The following is a 14,170-nucleotide window of genomic DNA, read 5'->3' as shown; positions in this document are numbered from 1 at the left end:
TGGTTATCTTAACCCGATAAAAAATCTTTGGAATGATATAAAGACCGGGACAAAAAAAAATCAAAAATTCGTATGATCTTTGTTCACGTCCGTGGGCTTGTTACGGAGGCAGCTATATATATTTCTGGTCTAGGCAACACTAAGTGTTGCCAGGTGCAATCTGACATTTCCATTGGAAAGTTTGACATTTTTTAGCATAACATCACTCAGAACGTTTTGTCATTTAATCATGAATTGTTTCGATTGAAATCGATGAACTTAAATCTTTGTATGGCTATGAAGCACCATCCTATAGCACTGTGAAAAACTGGTACAACGAATTCAATCGTGGCCGACGCTCGCTCAAAGACGAATTCCGTGAAGATCGTCCAAAAACAGCCGTTGTGCTAGAAAACATCGATGCCGTACGTGAACTGATAATGCAAGACCGTCATGTAACATACCTTCAGATAGAGGCATGCCTATGCATTTCTCCCACCAGCATACATTCGATATTGCATGAACACCTGGCCGTAAAAAAGGTTTGTTCTCGTTGGATCCCGCACAATTTGACAATCGCTCAAAAAAGGCTCGTGTGGATTGGTGTAAAGAAATGCTGAAAAAATACGATCGCGGTGCTTCAAAAGACGTTTATAAGATCGTCGCAGGTGACGAATCATGGATCTATGCGTATGAGCCCGAAACAAAACAGCAATCGACCGTGTGGGTCTTCCAAGACGAGCCCAATCCAACGAAAGTTGTTCGTGGAAGAAGCACTTGGAAGCAAATGGTCGCCTGTTTCTTCGGCAAAACTGGTCATGTGGCGACTGTTCCGCTTGAGCAACGTAGGACGGTCAATTCTGAGTGGTACACCACCATTTGTTTGCCTGAAGTCTTCGGAGAAATTCGAAAAACGAACAAGAGAAGACGAATCATTGTGCACCATGACAATGCGAGCTCTCACACATCGGCTCAAACCAGCGCCTTTTGACCGGCCAAAACGTCGAATTGATGGGTCGTCCGCCGTACAGCCCTGACTTGGCACCCAATGACTTCTTTTTATTCCCACACATCAAAAAAATAATGCGTGGTCAACGATTTTCGTCGCCAGAAGATGCTGTTGAAGCATTCAAAAACCATGTTTTGGAGGTGTCTCAATCGGAGCGGAAAAAGTGCTTCGAAAATTGGTTTGAGCGCATGCAAAAGTGTATAAATCTTGATGGAGAATATTTTGAAAAACAATAAAACCATTTTCGTTGATAAATATTCCTATTTTCATTATTAGGCCAGAAATATATGTATATAGCAGCCCTCGTACAAATAAATGTTGGTTTGTAATAAATAATTAGTTTTGCCATTACCACTTGATTGATGAGCGCATTTTGCGAAAAACTTTCATTGTGGTAAAAAAGTGTTCAGTGATTTAAGCCAATAAATCGCAAACAAAGAGACATTTAATAGATATTTCCTGTAGAATACTTTGAAGTTTTTGGAAAGTATATATCAACTTCTGGTTTCACTAATTTTATAAATTTGTTTGTTAAAATATGTTTCTTTTTTACTTTTGCAGGTATGTGCTTATGGAATTTTTCTCTTACTACAATATAATACTTATAGGGTGCACAATTAACTAATATTGCAAAAGCATTATTGCTTTGAAAAATATTCGTACTTAAGGTATGTACACTTTAATTATCGCTAAATTTGTTAGTTCAAAAGAATGATCTCACAGAAAACAGTAATACTACTTATTTTGCACTTCTCCCGATATTCAGCCCCGAAATTATATTAATTTTCAATACTTTCTTTTCTTTTACAACTGAAAGGTGATAACAAATATACCAAAACCAACCCAGTATTTTTTGAAACTTAGATATAGAAATAAAGAATTATTTTTTTCGAAGATTCTTAAATCCGAAGAAATGTTATACTATATGTACCTTGGAAATAATTCGATGAAGCGCATATATTTTTGTATAAAGTTAAATATGTCATTAATAATGATTTTTGGTCAATGATTTTGCCGTACAGTCTAATTGTTGTTATTAATGTTAAATATTTTGAAGTTATAATTTGCAAATAGAAATCATAAAAATTTTTTTATATCTTTATAAATACACATTTTACGAAAAATTAGGGGTTTCAAGAACTGACAGTTGATCCAAGTAGAGGTACAGTTTTCACTAGCCTTTTTTTTGTGTCAAGTTGTCATGTTCTTTTTGTTTAGTATAATTTGGCATTTCTTCACGGGAAGACTTACGCCTAAACAACGTTTACAAATCGTTCGACTTTATTACGAAAATTCACGTTCTGTAAAGACTGCCTTTTCCGCGCTTCGCTTAACATAGTGGACCTACTGAGCGTACTATTCGCCACACCATCACCCATCTTGAGACCTAGCATTCATTACTGGATAATATTCCACCCAACATACCACATCCAGCAACATAGCAGTCCTAGCCGAGAGTGTACACGAAGACCGTGGAGAGTCGATTCGGCATCATTCGCTGCAACTCGGACAGACATATGGAACGACTTGGCGCATTTTACGTCGAGATCCTAAATTGAAAGCATATAAAATACAACTTGTGCAAGAACTAAAGCCGCTCGATCTTTACAAGCGGCATCGTTTCGCTCTATGTGCTCTGGAAAAGTTCCAAGAAGATCCGACGTTTTCGAGCCAAATTTTGTTCATCGATGAGGCCTATTTCTGTCTCAATGTGTATGTAAAGCAATTGCTACATTTTGGACGAAGAGCAACCTGAAGTGGTTCAAGAGCTGCCATTTCATCCAGAAAAAACAACGGTTTGGAGTGGTTTGTGCGCCGATGGAATCATTGGTCCACATTTCTTCAAAAATGATGCCGGTGAGAAAGTAACCGTCAATGGCGACCGTTATCGTTGCATGATAACCGACTATTTGATGCCTGGAATTGAAGCTCGTGATCTCGGCGACATTGGGTTTTAACAAGACGTTGCCACTTGCCACACATCGCATCAATCAATAGATTTATTGAGAGACCACTTCGGTGAGCAGATAATCTCACGTTTTGGGCCGGTCGGTTGGCCACCAAATCCGTTGCACTCAACGGATGGACCATCTGAGACGTAGCCGCGGCCAACATTTGAAAGAGATAATCTTCAAAAAATAAATGCCAAAGAATCTTCTTTCGAATGATAATAAACATTCCCCATTAAGTTTGAAGTTTCTTTGTTTTTTCTTTAAAAAAGTAGGGAACCTCGAAATGGATCACTCTTTATTATAGACGAGAAAAATTGCCGATTAATTTTATTTACTTAAATTACAAATATTGTTACTAAAACCATACAATCTGTATTGGATTGTATGTATCTGGAATTCTCATCTCTCATGACATTTCAAAAACAAACGCTGCTGGAACTCACCCACAGCAGCCTAGTCATGAAACAATGCGAACAGATTACACAAATAAAACGAAAAATACAATTTTGTAATGATATACCTCACTGTTATTAGAATTGTGAAATTACCGAAAATAAACACCTGTCAAAAGGCATTCCGAAAGTGAAATATCTAAGCGCTCGAATTCATTTAGTAAAATATATAAGAAGCTACGTAACAGTAATAGCAAGATGTTCAGAGAATGACAGAACTGTAAGCAATCCCGTGAACTTGGCGATAGACAGCAGCAGCCTGCCAAGTGCTATTGATTCAACATTTTCAGAACGGAAATGTTAATTAGCAGATTTCATGCGATTTATAAATAATGCAATTTATGTATATCATATATAAGTGCAAAAGTATATGATCTACATGATTGCTTACAAATCCCATAAATTGTTAATAAATTAGCTAAGATATGACATACACTGACAGGTGGTGAGCTAGGCAAGCTTGAGAATTTTCGGTCGAAAAATTGTAAAGAAAATGTTGAATAAAATAAACCATATTCATTTATACCCTGAACAGGGTATATTAAGCTTGCTACAAAATTTATAATACCCAGATGGAAAGGTCGGAGTTCATATAAAATATATATAGATGATCAACATGACGAGCTGAGTCGATTTAGACATTTCCGTCTGCCTATATATACGCAAACTTTCAGGTTTTGAGATATTGATCTACAATTTTGCATAAGTCCATTCCTCTCCAAGAAGCTGCTAATTTGTCGGAACCGCCGAAGCATATAGCTGTCATACAAACTGAATGATGGACAAAAATATATGATGTGCATAATAGTAACTTGACTTTTTTTTGCTTAATTAAATATTATAGTTGGCCAACCTAATTGATCGGAATGTGCAGATTTAGTCTTAAATATATATTTCATTTAAGTTTATATCTTTACTTCAATATTTTTGTCTTATGGCAACCCATATTATATTCTTTCGGTACATATACCTACTATATACATATGTACATACATATATAACTCGTTATACATTCAGTGTTTTCAACCTAATTTTAATGTAATATTTAGCATCAGACTAATTAATTTGAATTTAAGCTAATTATGAATCGTAACAATAACAACAACTCTGTAAACAGTCTGCTCACATAAAATCAAAACATTATAAAAATACACATTCCGTTTAAAAATATGCATATTTAGCTTTATTATATATTTGCATATTCCGCATACCAATCGCGCGGCGATATTCGATTTCTAATCCGCAAGCAGACTCACAAAATCCATAAATATTAATCGACCGACTATGTTTGGCATTAAAAGAAAACAGCGAATAAATTTTTCAACCATAAAATAAATGTTTGTTCACAAATATTTTTTTGTGGTTAAATTTGTAGAATTATATTATATACTCCAATAATAGCAAAAGCATTTTATTATTTTTAATTTTTGCAATTTCCAAATTTCTTACCGCTTCATAGGCTCTTCCTTTGGCACGCGTTCACGTTTTTGATGCGTGACTTTTAAAACAATAAATATTCCAATACAAAAAAGATTCAATCACAGATTTGCGTAGAATACCTCACAGATTTTTTATGTGCAGTTTTTTTTTATAAAGAATTAGAAAAATACTGAATTTCAAGCACAAATTGAGACGCCAGAGCGTTGCTAGCATGTTTTTTTATATTTTGGTGATTAACACGCCCACAACTTTCTAGAGCGTTTTAGAAAACATTTAAAATTTTAGAAAACCCCTTGTCGGCTGTTGTCATGGCCAAAATATTTTTTTCTTTGGGAATTTTAATTATGTCACCACTTTTCTATATCAATCCCAAGGGCTGTAAGGGTTTTAGTATTTTTGGAGGTGAGAGCATTGTAAAAATATTTAATCGTGGTTCATTTGGGGTTTATTATTAGTTTCAACATAGGCTCCCATTTTGTTACGAATTCTGTTAGGTGTATAAGTTTTCTTAAATGTAAGTTTTGTAGAAGAATTTTTCCTGGTCCAATATTGAAAATATATGCTTCAATGATCTTATAGCCTCGCCGATTGGCACGTACATAACTTTGTCTGTAAAATTGAAATTAAAACTCAACTAAGTCAATGTCCCTAAATTTGAGAACACTCATTTAGATAAACAAATTTTGTTATGGCCACGCCAAGCTCAATATATAAATTTTGAAAATAATATGTCTCCAGTAACTAATTGACAAACAAGGTTGAATTGAATGTCCTCGAATACTACACAACAATATCAATTTAAAACCTGCCTATAAATATCCGGTAAATTTCAAAAACAAACGTATTATGAGTAAGCCTGCTTAGAAAAAATACTAAAATTTCAACTGGTAATCATTATTAAACCACCATACATAGTGATCTTAAGGATAGAACGGCACATGTTTTCGAAGAAATTTGTGTCTGACTTGCTTGTGGGGGTTTTTTTAGCTGTTGGGTTAAAACATAAAAAAATAATTTTCTTTACGAAATTATGAAATCTCAGAAATCTGAGGGATAATCTACATATACATAGTTCAGATTCGAGCTTTAATTATTTCATACAAAAAATCATACAAAAATCAGATTGATATTGTTATGTTATAACATCTCAATAAAGATCCGAAAAGTGGGTGCTCTCAATACCGACCTATTTTAAAAGTTGTATTCAATGTTACATAAGAGGTCTTTTATGTATCGGGATTTGGCAACCTTAGTGTTGCCATCTAACCACTCACAACATTATCGCAAAGTATAACATTTTTGATGCTATATATACTCAGAACTATCAGTGACTCACAATGTAATAATCTGAATAACAATGAAAAATATTAATTTTTACTCGAATACTCTTCAGTCTTTGAATTTGTCTTATATATCTTTTGGTTTATATCTTTCTTAAAAATAGTGATGGAACTTAAAGATGCACTTTTCTAGCTTTGTCTAGCGACGTGTCACTCTCACAGTTACCCTATGCTTTGAATGTAACAAATTCCTGCAAATTGTGTCAAAAGTCTACAAAATATCGGGCGAATAATAAATTTACTATTAATTTCCTCAAAAACCGTATTGTGAGACTTCAGAATTTGCGTGGCTTCTAGTTCCTAAATTTTATATACTTAATATCGAATATATTTTGGAAAAATTCACTTTTGTCGAACCACCTCATGAAACTTGTAGGTACATAGGTAGATAAAGGGGGGCGGCAGAACATCCTTGGCCCCGGGCGCCCGAAGTTGTAGCTACGCCACTGAGAACTATACATACTATGAACGCTATTTGTGTTGTATACAGTAAGTTAAAATATTCATTTCGACCAAAAATGAAATTAAATCGCGAACTTTTTTGTGCAGATATTTTTTTACAACTTCTGACGCTGATTAACTTAGCATCAGTGCATTGATAACCTTCATTCATTTTTTGACGATGATGATATCCAACATTGTATATACATTGGACTGTAAAAGCAATTTGTTCACGTTGGATCGACCACAATTTGTCAAACGCTCAAAAAAGGCTCGTGTCGATTGTTCGAGATAATATGATAGCAGTGCTTCGAAACACGTTTACAGGTATGACAGTGTGACAGATGACGAATTGTGGCTTTACGCGTACAAGCCCGAAAGTATACAGCAGTCGACTATATTAGTGTTTCCAGATGAACTTTATATTTCCGTACGTTAAAGATAAACTAGGAAGTCAACGTTTTTCGACACCTGAAGAGTAGGTTGATGCATTCAGAACGCATACCTCAATCGGAGTGTCGAAATTACTTCTACAATTGGTCCAGTAGAAATATAAAGAGGCAACCCTCCTATAAACTAGGAATGCTCCAAAAAACTCTTTGTTCCTAGGACTCTCTTATGTGTATGTATATATTGGTTGTCAAAAAAGTCTTGCGGTATTTTCGCAAGTTGGCCCTGAAAGCGCGTAGTTCTAGTTTTATTCGTCGCATCGGGTCATGCTATACCTTTTTGGAAAGCTCATTTCACGCGCTAACACGATTGATTGTCGTTTCTTTAAAGTCGTTCGTGAGTTATAGCGTCGCAAACATGGAGCAAAATAAAGAGAAAATACGGCATATTTTACAGTACTACTACGATAAAGGCAAAAATGAATCTCAAGCCGCCAATAAAATTTGTGCAGTTTATGGACTCGATACAGTTTCCATTTCCACCGCACAACGATGGTTTCAACGTTTTCGTTCTGGTGTATAGGTGGTCGAAGATGCGCCACGCTTCGGAAGGTCTGTCGTCTAAAATTGCGATAAAATCGCTGAATTGGTCGAAAGAGACCGGAATAGTAGCAGCCGTAGCATCGGTCAAGAGCTGGACATGAGTCATCAAAAATTCATTTCAATTTCAATAAAAAAAAATTCAATAAAAATACCGCAAGACTTTTTTGACAATCCATTATTAACTATTATCGTGCCACATACCAAAAAAAATTTTCCCTGCGTTTCATTAAAGTGCCTCAAATACAATCATCAATCATATTGAGCAAAATCAGCCGGATGTTCGAAAATCCCGTCAAGCTTTCGTCCAATTTTATTAATTTTTAACACAAAGATACACGGTCAACACTAAAACACTCTCTCTCATTATACCCTGAAGAGGGTATATTAAGTTTATCACGATGTTTGTAACACCTAGAAAGAAGCGTCGGAGACCCCATAAAGTATATACATATATAAATGATCAGTATGTTGAGCTAAGTCGATTTCCGTCTGTATATATACGAACTAGTCCCTCAGTTTTTAAGATATCGTTTTGAAATTTTGCAAACGTCATTTTCTCTTCAAAAAGCTGCTCATTTGTCGGAACGGCCGATATCGGACCACTATAACATATAGCTGCCATATAACCTGAACGATCGGAATCAAGTTCTTGTATGGAAAACTTTCACATTTGACAATGTATCTTCACCAAATTTGGTACAAATTGTTTTCTAAGCCAACAATGTAATCTCCTAAGAAATTGTTCAGATCGGTTAACTATAGCATATAGCTACCATACAAACTGAACACATAGTTACTAAAAGAAATGCACCTGTGAAGGGTATATTAACTTCGGTGCAGCCGAAGTTAACGTTTTTTCTTGTTTTAATTTAAATCATTTCGCTCATTTTCCCTGATATATGCGTTATAAAGTCACTTGAAACTTCGAAAATCGTTATATTAGGTGTATGGGGGCTCAGGGAAGTATTATTCCAATTCAACCGAATTTTGTTACACATATTTACTATAGTCAGGAAAGGATTCTGTCTGAATTTTAATTGCATATCTCACACATTAACCGATATTTTAGTATAGTATTGCCAGATACGTGATCTATAGCGTTTTATACATAGCCTCGAAATTCAAAAGACAAAAAGGCGGAAGAGAGGTATTTTCCAACCTAATATATAACCCTATATCTATCTCGCTTAGTTTTACGTACAACATTTAGGCGCAAAAAAACTATTAATTATACTCTGTAGCAACAGGTTGCCAGGGGAATTGTATTCAATGTTATAAACTTGAAAGAATGATCCAAAAAACCCTTTGTTTCCATCTCATATATGTTGTTTAGGAATACATGATCTCACCATAAATTAAGTAATATAAAATTTTTGTTAAAGAGCTGTATCTTAGCGTTTGTTGTCTATTGTTTTAAAGCATTCTTGCGCTCTACTTCCTGTTAAAGCTTTCATCCACAAAAAAACTATTATTCTCCAAAACAAAAACTCTTACATATTATTACATTTCAATTGAAGTTGTTTCTCACAATCAGACTGCTTTGCAAATGTCTTTTCTAGTTTTTCCCCGAACGCTATAATACTGTTCTGCATAAAACTACCGCTATAAGCGCTATGCAAAGCAGTAACGTAAGCTTGTTTAATGCAGCTTACATATTTTTACATTTTAATGATATAGAGCCATGCAGATCTCGTGCAAACTATGAATGCAAGTATGTATGTATGTACATATATACAAGAGAATATATATATGTGTGTGTAAATGCCTCACTGCATTTCATTAAATCACTAAAGCCTTTTACATTGTTAGTGCAGCGCTTTTCTTAGTTTTTAATCCAAACTACTATTTTCATCTTCTCTCTGCTAAACAATATATTTGCATAGAGCAGAAGCATAACATGTACTCTGTATGGGTACCACGGGCGGTATGAGCAACAACTTCGCACACGTCGGCAGTTCGCAGGCATGCTTGCACTTTTGTATTGGTTTATGTGTTTCGTGCTTATTATTCTTTGCACTTTTTTGCATCGACTTTTATAAAAACCTTGGCAGTGGCTCTGAGTTGGAGCGTTTAATTTTTTATTTTTTACTCTCAATATAAACACAGCAAACGGATTGAGTATTTTTTTGTTTTTTGCAGTTTGTGGATTTACTGAAATTAAAGCTCAAATGTTGCGATTGTTTTTATAAAAAATAGTAGAAGAACGTAGAAAGTACATTAAATATAAAAGTTGCCTGATTTTGACATTTCTGTTTGCTATAAAAAGGTATGGAAGCAATACATAATAAACAAAAACACGAAAACTGACTATGCAAGACATTGTGATTAGTAGATTAAAGCCGTAAGGCGAAAATCCAATTTTCCATTTTTTTAAAACACCTTGAAGGAAAAAACTCGATTTTTAGCGAAAAAATCGGCTAATTTGTTCTAATGATAATATGTGACCTGGTCTACGAAAAGGGAGTTAACGTGCGAAAACTAGTTTTCTGGGAAACAGCTGTTAAAAATAAACAACCATCAACAACCATCCGAATCAGGCGAAAATCCAATTTTCCATTTTTTTAAACACCTTGAAGGAAAAAACTCTATTTTCAGCGAAAAAATCGGCTAATTAGTTATAATAATACTATAATGATGTAGAACTATGAAATACATTATAGCAACGACCTCTGTATATTTTCTGCCGCCATTGACAACTGACGTCACGAGTTCAATCGCTATTACATGCCAGAAAATTCATGTACATTTCTCGTGTTTAGCCCATATCAATTTCAAAACAGCTATCATTTAGAAAACTACCTGCACTGTCACAAATTCTTCTCAATAATTCATAGGCACTCTTTGCGTCTGCCTGCCTATACATTTTTCTGTGAGTTATAGTCTAGGTACACTAGGTGTGCATAGTAAAAACTTTCGACATTTCAACACGCCAACTTATGACACCATTACTTATTTAGTTTTTTTTTTGTCTTGGCGAAGGAAATCGATAAAGGATTTTCATTATTTAAATACTGAGTTTCCATTAAAAGTCTGTCGAGGCTACATGCGTCATTATATACATTTTTAAAATAAAATGGTAATGCATCAAGTGATAGTACAGGGTGACGCACGAATCGTGCTACAAAAACTTTAGTAATAAATTTTTTTAATCAATGCATTATATTTTTCTTTTTTTTTCTATTGTATACCAAATTTTCCATATTTAGTATATGGGAGTTGGGGGTAGTATAATCTCAATATTATTTGTTTTTGGCAATACTACATACCATTAATATGACATACTAATAAAATAAAGTAAAGTCACCCGGATGTTATATGTTGGTTATAGGAGAGCTAGGTCAAGTTTTCGCTCAATTTTATCTATTTTTAACACAAAGATACACCGTTAAAGGTAAAACACGCTCTCTCATTTACTTTTAGATAACTCACATGTTGGCCGATATATGCGGTAAAAAGTCACTTGGAAGTTCGAAAATCGTTGTATCAGATATATTGGGAAGCTAAGGAAAGTATTGACCCAATTCAACCCATTTTTGACACACAGACATACCATTGTTGGAAGAATTATCCCTGTATTTCAATTTTGTATCTCACACATTAGGGTCCAAATGTTCGGTACCTAGGGGCTTAAAAAGGTTTTGTTGGATTTGAACTTTTGGTCACATGGTGGCATACCCTAAAAGCATTATTTGTGCAAAGTTTTATGCTGTTATATTGATTGCTTCTTGATTTTTACTTGAAGAGGAAAGAATCAGATGGAATTTGATTTATCGCACTTTTAGTAATTTTTAACAGTACCGTTATATGAGGAATGAGCGGGATGCGATTTCACTCATTTTCATCCTGTGGGTAGAGGTTCAAGATTTATCTTGAACGAATTTGGTTATTTTATCTTGAACGGTTTGAGAGATATGTACATTAAACTTATTAGAAGACCACTTTATCAACATTTTTTTTATCACGACCCTCTGTACCAAATTACAAACATAAATGACTTCAGGATATGTGAAACCGAATTAAAAAAATAATCATTGCGGCCTGAAGGATTGAAGTCCGGATTGGCTCTATTTTCAATTTAATGGACTGCTTCAGTTCAGTCGGTTTCTGGGTTTTTGTTTTGTACAACTTTTACTTGACATAACCCCATAAAAAAGTCTGATGTAGTCAGGTCAGGTGACTTTATGGGCCAGCGGAAAGTCGAGTTTCTTGATATTAATTTATTTTCAAAATTTCTTTGGAGCTTTGCAATAACCGGTCAGTTGCATCCATCTTACAGGAACCAAACGCTATTGCTAAACCGTTTTCTTCAAAGAAGTATGGCCCGACAATAAACCTGCATAAAATTGCGCACCACACAGTGACTCGTTTTAGGTGAAGTTTCATCTCGTGGATTATTTCTGGATTTGATTTACTCCATATATGGCAATTTTGCTTGTTTACATCTCCAATTAAATCAAAATGAGCCTCATCAGACATAAACATGCAATTTATCATGTTTTATGATGTCTTCTTCAACCATTTCAGTCATTTTTTGGCGAGTTGCCATGCGAATGGGCAAATCTGGAGGGTTTTACAGGCTTTTTATTTGAACTTTGTACGGAAATAGGTTTAAGTCATCACGAATTATGCGTTGTAATGATCGTCTCCTAACTCCGAGTTGTGCTGATAAGTTGCGAGTCGAAACTCTTAGAATTTGCATGAATTGACGTTGCAATAGGCGCGATTGTATCTTGAACACGGACATACGAAACTTGATGGTACGGTCTTTTTGCGCTACTTTCAGATTCGGCAAACATGTTTACTAACCTCATAATGGTCCATCTACTCGGGAGAGTGACGCCAAAATTCCGTGTACCGCTGCACTATCGAGACACTTTTTTCGGTACCACAAACATTAATTTTTAAAAAATTTGAACAATAAAAAAAAGTAAGTCGATTACTCATACTGAAAACATGTTATGATGGTTCGTTTTTGTAGCACGATTTGTGCGCCACCCTGTATCACAATTCGTATGACTTCGCGTGCAATTTTAAGCTTATTTGCAGTCGTACATAAAATGCAGTTGCTGAAAGTATGACACAATTAAGATTGTTTCGTATTGGTGGCAACTATCAGATTTGATATGAAACAGTGAGACACGTAGTTGAATTCCATTTTCTATACTCTGAGCAGCGTGTGTTAAATTTACGATGAAATTTGTAACACCCAGAAAGAAACGTCGGAGACTCTTAAAAATATATTCACAAAAGCTCAGCGGGACAAGCTGAGTCGATTAAGCCAAGTCCGTCAGCCTGTAAGTAAATACGCGAACCAGTACCACTGTTTTTCAGATATCGGTGTTTTGTAACCGATTGATTGGTATCGATCTGGAATTTTGTCGGCACCGCCGATATCGGACCACTCTAGCGTACAGCTAACATACAAATTAAAAGTTCAAAATCAAAGCCTTGAATGCATAACTTTTTTATAAGAAATAAATTCTACATATCGGACTACTATAGCATATAGCTGGTATACAAACTGAACAAATGTTGGCCGCGGCTATGGCTCAGATGACCCATCCATTGAGTTAAATTTTCGATGACTCGTGCGAGCATTTCAACTGATAACTGGGGAACGACAAGGCCTCCATCGAAGCGGGGTTGTCCACATAGGCCTTAGACTTTACATATCCCCACAGAAAAAAGTCTAACGGTGTGATATCACAAGATCTTGGTGGCCAATCGACCGGCCCAAAACGTGACATTATCAGCTCATCAAAGTGGAACTTTTCAAGAGTCCATAGAGCGAAACGATGTCACTCGGGAAGGTCGAGGCATCAGTTCTCACACAAATTATAGTTTACGCTTTCAGTTTAACATTTCGACGTAAAATGCGTCAAGTCGTTCCATATGTTAGTCCGAGCTGCTGCAAACGGCGCCGAACCGACTCTCCACGGTCTTCATGTATACTCTCAGCTACGACTGCTTTATTTTCTTTGCATGGTGGACGTGATCTATTCGGTCGAATATTATCCAATAAATTGAGCGCTCGAAACAAATTCTTTACAGAACGAGAATTTTCGTAATAAAGTTGAACGATTTGTAAACGTTGTTTAGACATAAGTCTTTCAATGATGAAATGCCAAACAATACTGAACAGAAATAACATGACAGATTGCCACGATTCACGCGTGATCTGTGAAAAAACGGCTATTGAAAAACGTACATTTATTTGGATCAACCGTTATTTGACGAGATATATTCCAAAATTTGTCTTGGATTATTGTCTTAAGCGGCTGTATAATCTCCAAAAAAAATTGTTCAGAGCGGGTCTCTATAGCTGTAGCTGCCATGCCAACTGACCGATCAAAATGCTTGTAAGGAATCTTTTGTATTTGTGAAGCGTATTATAGCTTCGGTATAACCGAAGGTATCGTTTTTTTCTTGTTTATTTTTCAAATTTTTATTTTTATATACGTATTTCATATTATATACATATGTACATGTGTATCTACATATTTAAATATAATACAATATAATGTTGTATATACTTACAAATGTGGGTGTCTTCAGCTATAGAGGA

At 35.2% G+C, this 14,170-nt stretch overlaps 1 pseudogene; it reads left to right on the top strand.

The window, feature by feature from the left end:
- Positions 1 to 242: 242 nt before the first annotated feature.
- On the top strand, positions 243 to 853 carry LOC120770733 (annotated as a pseudogene).
- The last annotated feature ends 13,317 nt before the right edge of the window (positions 854 to 14,170 follow it).

This window comes from Bactrocera tryoni, chromosome 3 (genome assembly GCF_016617805.1).
Source record: "Bactrocera tryoni isolate S06 chromosome 3, CSIRO_BtryS06_freeze2, whole genome shotgun sequence".
NCBI classification, from domain to species: domain Eukaryota; kingdom Metazoa; phylum Arthropoda; class Insecta; order Diptera; family Tephritidae; genus Bactrocera; species Bactrocera tryoni.
This window is presented reverse-complemented; position numbering and strand designations above follow the sequence as displayed.